Source organism: Lipotes vexillifer, unplaced genomic scaffold (genome assembly GCF_000442215.2).
Source record: "Lipotes vexillifer unplaced genomic scaffold, Lipotes_vexillifer_v1.1 scaffold1028, whole genome shotgun sequence".
NCBI classification, from domain to species: Eukaryota; Metazoa; Chordata; class Mammalia; order Artiodactyla; family Lipotidae; genus Lipotes; species Lipotes vexillifer.
The window spans coordinates 461971-472502 of record NW_006779287.1 but is presented as its reverse complement, the minus strand read 5'-3'; the positions used below and the strand labels follow the sequence as shown (position 1 = coordinate 472502).

Below are 10532 nucleotides of genomic sequence, written 5' to 3'. Positions count from 1 at the left end.
TATATATATATATATATATATATATATATATATAAAAAATAATATGACAATGTTCTCATCTAGATGAGAAAAAAGTCATCTAGGTCCACTATGATTAAGAGCATGAATTTCCTACACAATAAATCCAAATGTGACAAGCATCTTCCTTTAACATTTGATAATATCTAATTAAGAGATAGTTATAATGAAAGAGCTAAAAAATGTTTCATTTTTGCCAGGGCCCAGCATAGTCAACCTCTATTCCTTTATGTTCTTTTTTACCATTTATTCATCATTCAAAAACTAATCTCTCGGGCTTCCCTGGTGGCACAGCGGTTGAGAGTCCACCTGCCGATGCAGGGGACATGGGTTCGTACCCCGGTCCGGGAAGATCCCACATACTGCGGAGTGGCTGGGCCCGTTAGCCGTGGCCACTGAGCCTGCGCGTCTGGAGCCTGTGCTCCACAACGGGAGAGGCCACAACAGTGAGAGGCCCGCGTACCGCAAAAAAAACAAAACAAACAAAACAAACAAACAAAAACAAACAAACAAAACCCCAAAAAACTAAACTCTCAATCTTTTAAATGTATTATTGTGACATCAATGGCAAGGAAGGCAGATAAGAAGGTTCAACTAACAATCAAATATTAGGAAACTGGCTAAGATGTCAACGATGCAGGACATTAAAATATTTTTAAAAATCTATACTGAAGATGTGGAGAACTATACATTGCTCAAAACATGTTTATCATTACAATCACACCTGTGTGCAAAAGAACATGTTAGACCTCTAAGGAAGAGTGGCTTTGTTTTATTTATAAATTTAAAATTGTCCACCACTGCCATAATTCACCCTGAAATCTCTCTCCCTTTGGTTTCAGAAAAATAAAGTCTCAGTTGATACCGTGATGCAACATGCTGGATCATCAATAATCCAGCAATAAACTATTGTTCTCTGCCAGTAAACCAAGTTTCTCTTCTAACATTTGTAAGCAGTAAGTGATAGTTAAGAATGAGCTTTCCCCTGAGCACCTGGAAATAAGATTGTCCTCTAAATTAAACTATAAAATTGATCCAAAATAGGAACAAATGAGCAAAGATAATAGTCAAAATAGCTCCTAGGCCAAAGCAAGAATTTGACATCACATCATCATCACAATGACATTCACAGAAAGGTATCACTGGGATAAAAGGGTGACCATATAATTTATCATCCAACCGTGATATTAGGGCAGACACAAACCAGGACTGTGCTGCACGAATTGAGATATACAATCACCCTAAATCACAGGAGGAGTCGGTCCTGTTGGGAAAAAAAGAATACGAAACAGTAGAGCAAACTGTGGTATTGCTCTTCCAAATATAATGGAAGCCTGTTTCATAAATATACCATTCATTTGGTAATTAATAATGTTTTAGTCCATGTCTGTTCTTACAGTGTAATTTTGTGTTGTTATTTAACTTGATTATGTAACTTTCATTTACTACTTATGCCTTATCTCTGGTATGTGGTGGGTCTTTTTGATCAGTGGAATACTTGTGTCTTATATTTCTTTTCAAACCCCATATTCCAGCATTGTGTACTATAAACTGAAGATGGAAATCAAATGCTCACTGACTGATAGTAATAATAATTATTATTATAGCTGGCATGTATTGAGTAATTAACTACGTGCCAGAAACTGTCCTAAGTGCTTTACATGTATAATCACATTGAAATCAGACAAAAACATTATGAAGTGATACTGGAATCTTCATTTTACAGATAATAAGACAGAGGGAGACTAAGCAACTTGCCCAGTGACAAATGTGTAGCAAGTGGCAGAACCAGGATTCAAATCCAGACTGCCTGGCTCCAGGCATAACTACTATGCATACTGTCTCTTAGTGGAAAATAATTATTTAGTGCCTAAATAATTTTATTAAACATTAAAAAACATTAAATTTAAACATTAAAGTTATTATTATTATTATTATTATTTTGCGGTACGCGGGCCTCTCACTGTTGTGGCCTCTCCCGTTGCGGAGCACAGGCTCCGGACGCGCAGGCGCAGCGGCCATGGCTCACGGGCCCAGCCGCTCCGCGGCATGTGGGATCTTCCTAGACCGGGGCACGAACCCATGTCCCCTGCATCGGCAGGCGGACCCTCAACCACTGCGCCACCAGGGAAGCCCTAAAATTATTTTTAAATGCTCCAAAATAGGTGATGATTGCATCCAGGGTTGGCATGGGTATGGAGGAGCAGATACTCTTCTCCAGGGATATAGACATATATTGATATAATCTTCTATAGGGAATTAAGCAAGATGTATAAGAAGTTTACATATATTTACCCTTATAGGCAGGAATTCCATTTCAAGAATTTAACCCTAAGGAGACAAAAATTAAAAGTACACAAAGACACAGGTATAAGGATGTTCACCATACAGTTATTTATAAGAGTAAAAATTGGAAATAATTAGAATGTCTATCAATAAGAGATTGGTTAAGTGCAATGTGCTAAAACCCTACCGTAAATCCATGAGGAATGGTGAGAGGTATCTATATTTATTAAAATAAAAATAAATCCGTAGTATATCGTTGACATAAACACAGACTGCAAAATAGCACACACAATGCAATTCCAAAAGGAGGTGGGGGGAGGACATGCACATATGTGTGTATCTAAAAAGATGTTCACCAAAGTGTCAACAATGGAAATGTTTAGAAAGTGGGATTTTAGATAGTCTCCATTTTTTTTTTTAATATTTACTAAAAACCTCCTTGTGTGTGTGTTGTTGTTTTGCCAAAAGGGCATAAAAGAAACACAAGAGTGTACAATCTACAGATACCCAGTTCCATTCTAGGCCATGAAAGAAAACAAGTGTTGATGGCAAATAAGTGGCCATAATGGAAGGTAAGGGAGAAGCTCAGCCAAGTGGGACCCAGCAGCCTAAGGGCCACCTTCACCACTAGCAGGCTGTGTGAACCTAGACAAGTCACAGGTGATCTTTGAGCCTCAGTTTCAAAACAGCAAGATGAAGAAGTTACATGAGGTGTCCTCAGAACTCTTTTCAACCCCAAAGGGCTGTGGTTAAAATTTTCAGAAAGAGCAGGTAGAAATATAGTAACGCCTCAATCCCTTGCCAGTCACAGGTGTATTCTGCAGTCTATTAGTATACACGTTAGTCAGTTTATACAAGATGTGAAATACCAAAACCCAGAAAATGAGAACAGCAATGAAAACCCATAAGCACACTCAGGCACTCGTTATTAGAAAAATAATTATTCCTCAGAGAGTGGGATAGCACACTCACCTAAGGTTGGAGCCCACGGGAGACCCCTCGCTATCCCAATAAAAGCTCATTTCCAAACAGTTGACAGTGCTCTTGTAACATTTCACTTTTATACACATAAAAAAACTACAATATGATCCATCTGACATTGTGGTATTTATACTTCTACTGACAAAAATCTAGGGAAAAGAGTCAAGTGAGACCTTGATGTTGCATTTCACTGTTATTCAGATATATCAATAATCAAATCTGGAGAGCTGCCAATAAAAACAGAATGAACATCATTAGCATTTTAATAAACCTGCAAGCCACAGGGCTGGAAAAACAAAGCAAGACAGAGCAAAGGGAAATCAGCATGTGCAGTGTCTTCCCTCTAGCGGTTTGCCCCCCCTGGCAGTCCGCTGTGTCCTCCCCACTCCACTCCTGCAAAACACACACTCCAGGGAGATGTCTCTGTATTTTAAAACCTCTCATACACCTGCCCAAGCTCTAAAGTTCAGGGGATGTGTTGCAGTCTTTTTTTAAAACTGAGAATAAATAACCTGATTTTTAAAATACTTTCAGAAAGTGCTGATCTTTTAGTTATGAAGCATTCTGAATGTCAGATAGTCAGAATGTGATTTAATATGTTAACTAAATAGACCCAGATGAGAGATGAAGGAAAAGTGGTAAGAAGATGGGAAGAAAAGAAAAAAAGAAAGAACCACATATATGCAATAGATGAAGAGTCAGCAGTTTACAGGTAGAAGGCTGAGTTATGTGTCCTTTGAAACTACTTCCAAATCAGACCCTAGGATTCTTGGAATATACCAAACACAGAATTACATATAAACACTCAAAGTAAACAGGTTAATTTCCTTAATTTTCAGTCATTATATTTCCTCAACTGAACCAGAAATTAGAAATTGAAAGCCCTGCTTCCTTAGAGATTTTGAATTTCATTTAATCTCCTTATTAGTCCATCATGTGTGTGAGTATGTGTAGATAATAAAGTATATTTTGAAAAGTGTAACTCATTAAAATATACAGTATTTGGATAAAAACTGAAGTGAAAAACATTCACAGAGGTAAAGTAGCTATATATTAAGGTATTTTACTTTATGGCAACATAAGTAGGGGTCACTGTTTTTTTTAAAAAAAAACTCCATTTATGAATCTGAAAACACTTCACCCATTTAATCTGAAAATAGAGACATTTATGAAAATATACAATAATGAGTACACACTAATTGCCTTATTTTCTTCAGATAATTGTGAACACTTCAGTATTATCACACAATAAGCAGTAAGTAGCCATCAAGAATCTGCTAGTGTCTTTAAAATGTTTGATATAAGACCTTCACTGTCAATTTTCAGGGAACCATAAGGTTAAAATGGTGATAAAGCATCAATGATGGATGGTACCACCCAAGCCACCATTCTAATAATGAACAAATGATTCATACTCAGGTGCTTTTGAAACATGATTAAGCCTCCAAACATTTCACTAAGGTAGGTTCTCATTAACTCAATCTTATCAAAGAGAACTTAAGTTTACCAAGGTTATACAGTGAATGACAATGATAAAAAATCTGGAACAACAATAACAACAACAACAAAAAACAACACAAAGAACCCCAGACTCCCATAGTCCTCTGCGAGCCCTATTCATTAGTATTGCAGAGAAGCCTTTCAGGGTAATTTATTTCATTGCTCTGCATCTAACTGACCTTCTCTGGTAGCCACTGGCAAGCGTTTGCCAAAATGTCACTGACCAAAAAACTCCTTACAATGCCATGTATTATAAAATGAATATGTCAAGAACCAGATGAAAATGTCATCAGTGACACTGACAACAATAAAAGAAAATACTCTATAGATTGAAGGAATGGAAGAAGATCCAAGTTAAAGGGGAAAAAATTACCTGAGAAATGTCATCAATGACTTCATCAACAAAAAAGTAAAAGAGACCACGGCTTTAAGTAAGGAAAGAAGGCATAAATTAAAGGGGGAAAAGTTCCTGAGAATCAACTGCTCTGTAATGGATCAGAAAGAGGAAAAAAGACTCCTTTTACAAAGGCTTGTGGGAAAACTACAACATCTCATTTACCGATCGTCCTGTTATGCCTGGCGGGAAGACAGAGGCGACATGTCTAAGCACCTGTGAGAGGTCTTCAGAGCTGAATCCCAAAGTCGCTGGTTTTCTTATTTGCATATCAAAATTAATGACATAATTTGTGAATGTCAAAAGCAGTCACAGCAAATTAAACAGAAATTGAACGAAAATTTCCTCCGTGTTGCCCTTAAAATATAAAGTCAAAAGTTGTTGGTTATAGATAGCCAGTGGGAAGCAGCTGCATAGCACAGGGAGATCAGCTCGGTGCTCTGTGACCACCTAGAGGGGTGGGATAGGGAGGGTGGGAGGGAGAGGCAAGAGGGAGGAGATATGGGGATATATATATATATATATAGGTGATTCACTTTGTTATAAAGCAGAAACTAACACACCATTGTAAAGCAATTATACTCCAATAAAGATTAAAAAAAAAAAAAGAGGAGTTTAGGACAAAAAAAAAAAAACAGTTGTTGGTTTTCCCACTCTGAAGTCTTTGGAAATAAGTTTCACTCGTACAAATACTTAAACAACCCAGTTGGGTGTATCTACTTTAAAAAAAATAAAAGAAGTAATTTCACTAAAAAATTACTTTTACAATAAGATTTGGGATATTTTATTTTATTTTAAATGTTTTATTTATTTTTGGCTGTGTTGGGTCTTTGTTGCTACCTGCGGGCTTTCTTCTAGTTGTAGCAAGCGGTGCATGAGCTTCTCATTGTGGTTGCGGTGCATGGGCTTCTCATTGTGGTGGCTTCTCCTGTTGCAGAGCACGGGCTCTAGGCACATGGGCCTCTGTAGTTGTGGCACACGGGCTCAGCAGTTGTGGCGCACGGGCTTAGTTCCTCCGCGGCATGTGGGGTCTTCCCAGACCAGGGCTCGAACCTGTGTCCCCTGCATTGGCAGGCAGATTCTTAACCACTGCGCCTCCAAGGAAGCTCAGGATATTTATTTTAAATGGACCTAGCTTGCAAATGTGATTCTTAAAATAAATGATTGCAGCTCGATGCTGATGATTCTAATATATTTGGGGTATATTCTGGAATTTTCATCTGGATATGATTGGTACTTTTAAATAACAGCTTTAACAGAACTTTCAAAATAAAAAGTGTATATTTTTGATTACCTGCCTGAGGATGAGTGCACTGAAGATTAACTATAGTCCACGTTTAACCCTAGGCATTTTGTTCCACCTAAATGCTTACAGGACACTATTATCTCAACAATGAAATGAAATCAATGCCTATCAGTGCTACAAACATGGAGAGGTGCATGTTAGGATTTCCTGCTACTTTGAATTACTATCTATCCCATGTTCTCCCCCATACATACTCCCAAGCCCATCAGTGTGGATCACCACAAATTCTAAATTCTTTACCAAGTACAGTGTGCACATATACAATCTATTTAGAGGATTGAAACGTAGTATACAACTAACAGTGACAAGTTAGCAAAGATAAATGTAACCATTCAAATTAAACATTAGAAAGATACTGTCAGTGGGGAAAGAATCATAAGTAAAATATATGTGCATACAACAAGCAACAGGCGTGTAAAGTTATTGAGACCTTGTCCCTTTTTAAATAGCTACATTTTCAAAATGGGAGACACCATCAAGTAGCAGCAGTGTCTGTGTGGATGTCTGAATATCTGTCAGGGCCTGCCTGATGATAGTTTATACTTCTCCCCCTTTAACAAGCTTCACTGTTACATGTTACACTGTACTTGGAGATGGATGGCTGCCAAAAGCCATCACCAAAAAAGAAAACAAAAACAAAGCTCCTCTATAACATAATGATGTCTCAGTATTGGAAATAAACTCATAAAAGAAAAATCTTGGAAACAAAAAGATTTACATCTATTTAAAGATATAAATTACTAACCATTTCTAATTCCAGTAAGACCATAATATGCAAAATATTAACTGTGTGATAAGTAATATATATTTCTTTGAAGATATTTATCCCACAAACGTCTATAAATCTGCAGAAAAAAATGTTACAGAAAAACTCTTCTTTTTTTCCCCCAAATCATTACTACATTTAATGAAGAAAGCCAGGGCACTGTACTGACATATTTTGTCATCCCCTTTCCAAATAAATTGCTGCCACAGGGATATGATGTTTCTCCAGGATTTTCCTCCCCTTGTCTTCATTCAGTTTTTTTTTTTTTCCGGTACGGGGGCCTCTCACTGTTGTGGCCTCTCCCGCTGCGGAGCACAGGCTCCGGACGCGCGGGCTCCGGGGCCATGGCTCCCGGGCCCAGCCGCTCCGCGGCATGTGGGATCTTCCCGGACCAGGGCACGAACCCGTGTCCCCTGCATCGGCAGGCGGACTCTCAACCACTGCGCCACCAGGGAAGCCCCTTCATTCGGTTTTTTTTTTTAAACCAGCGAGGTTAACATGTTGTCAGACTAAAACTGTATCCAAGTACCTCACACATAAACCACACCCCTGTCAGAGAATTCAGTGTGTGTCTCTTTAACTCTTCAATTACATTTATAACGCATTTTAAAGGCTATGTCTATATTCATCAAATGAACTTGACTCTTTTGACTGACTTATTTTGATTTGCTCTATTTCTTGACGAATGTGAACAGTTCATTTCTTTTACCTTGAACATAAGCTTACGTTTACTAGGTTTATTTATATTGCCATCTAATCAATCAACACACATTTACTAAACTTCTGGTTAGGAGCCCAGGAGTATGGAAAAGTCAAAATTCCCAGATACAGTTTTAATTCCTATGCTGTTATCAATGTCACATTCTAAGAAATTTACAATCCATCTGCGTGTAAGTTAGAACTAAAAGAAAAAATATGCAACCTCCTCTCTCTCCTCTCCCCAAACGCAGGAGTCTCCAGATATATACTCACACAAAACAAAATATTCACCTCTGTGTGTAATACAACAAAATATCAAAATATTAAAATACACTGGTAATTTGCTAATGGAAAAAAGATTAATCAAAACCAAAAATAGGAATTGAGTTTAAATTCAAGTTAAAAGGAAAACAAATGGAAACTATTTCCCAAATGAAACTACTTTTCCAAATACCATAATAAATCATGGAGGAAATGCTCCCAGGCTTCATTTAACAGGCAATAAAACCCTGAGGCAGGTCTGATTAGTGTGGTGCTATAGTAAATGGTAAGATGAGATATGATATACATGTCAGAATCACCCACTAGTCTTAATTAGTTTACTGATGTATGGTTTCTAAGGTGATAGTTAAAATTTTTTTAAAAAAGCATTTTAAAAAATGAAGACGACCACTTCTATTTGTAGAATTTTTTTGTGGCATTTTAATCATAGGTATTAGTACCATTACTGCCTATAGGCCATAGAAGTTATGTCCTTACAAGTCTTATTACTAAAAAACACAGTGTTGAAGGCAAACATGACAGTGATTAAGCTTCAGCCACAATTCTTCTAAAAGACAATCTCCTCTTTTTCCATTCCTCCCTAACCTGACAATAGGGTAGAAAGAGATCTATTCTGAATAATATGAAATACCAAAAACTGTTTTAAATACATATAAAATCAAGGCCTTATATTTATGTATTCTTAATTTTGTATTCACACTATTCCTTTCAGAAGAACTTGTCTCTTTTCCCCATGCATTTTTTAGGTGATTACCCAAGATTAAATAGTTACACTAGAAACTGCAAATGGATGTTATTTTATTGTAATATTTATTTTAATCAATGAGATGTATTTTATTATAATGCAATTTAGCTAGTACTTATATTCATAGACTCTACTGGTAGGTTTAACTGCTTATCGCAACCAAATGTATTTTTAAACTTAGAATAAGCTTTTGGAGCTAGTTTGATAGGTGAGACTGAGGTCAGGCAGATCTGCATTCAATCCTGACTGCACTTCCTAGCTGTGATCGCCAGCAAGAGCTTTTACCTCTCTGAGCGTTTTTTTTCCCCTCATCTATAAAATAGGGCATAATGATACCTATGTCACAGAGTTGCTGTGATAATTAAATAGGATAATGAATAAAGCACTCTTGGCACCTTGCCTAACTTAATACAAAACGTTCAGCATAGAGCAGCTACAAAGTCAATGTCTGAATAACAAACTACACCGAAACTTCACAGCTTAAAAAGACTGCTCTCACTTGCTTACAACTCCCTGGGCTCAGCTGAGCAGTTCTGCGGGTTTCATTCACAGGACTACAGGAATCCAAAGGTTTGACTGAGGCTGGATGGTCTAAGATGGCCTCTGTCACATGTCTGACAGTTGACCCTGGCTGCTGGCTAGACCTCTATCTCCATGTGATCTCTCATTCTCAGAGAGACTACTCTGGGCCTCTTCAGGTGGGGCAGCTTCCAGAAAAGCAAGTTGCAAGGCCCCTTGAAGCCAAACCTTGGAAGTCCCACAACATAATTTCCACTACATGCTATTGGTTAGAGCAAGTCACAAAGCCAGCCCAAGTTCAAGGGGATAGAGAAACAGATGCCACCTCTTGATGTAAGGGTAGTCAATACACCAATGCACAAAGGCATGCATATAGGGATAGGGTAAATATGTGGCTATAATTTGCAATCTTCTAAAGTCTGGGAAATAGTGACAAATTTTATAGCACCTATGCTGTCTTTCAACTATAAATAATTGCAGAATTCATGTTTTAAAGGCCAAAAAGAAGTACTAGCTTGAGTTTTCCCCAAACTAGAGTAACACTGTTCTGCTACTTCAATGACAGATTCAACAGAAGACCAACATCATTTAGGTTTCTTTGTTCATTTTTCAGTATTCTAGGAGTCCTCCACACTTTTCAACAAACAGCATCACCGGGAAATCTGGATCAAGTATGCTGCACTTCTAGAAACTATGAAGTTTTGTAAAAGAAGTAAAGAAAAATATATCCTTGTAAAAACTAAATATACTTTTGTTTTTCTCCATGAAAGTGATCACTAGAGAAAAATTTAGTTTTGTGATACAGTTAACTAGCTAGGCTTAGAGATCTATTCATACCGATTTAAGCAGAAATAAAGAAAAATAAAGTAGAATGCCAAAACAAAACTTGAAATTTAATTGATTGCATCAAATCTAATTTTAATGAATATCTTCCTAAATTTCTTGTCACAGACCCGGAAAGTCACAAAGTAACTGCTACCAAGACTTCCTTTAACAGGTGTGTCTCTCAAAGATTCACTCCGAGAGCCACAGTCCT

General features: G+C 37.4%; 1 protein-coding gene across 1 annotated transcript in view; it reads right to left on the bottom strand.

Annotated features, from left to right (window-relative positions):
* FBXL17 (F-box and leucine rich repeat protein 17) overlaps window positions 1–10532 on the bottom strand; it is a 487979-nt gene that overhangs the window by 296747 nt on the left and 180700 nt on the right. The window lies entirely within an intron of this gene.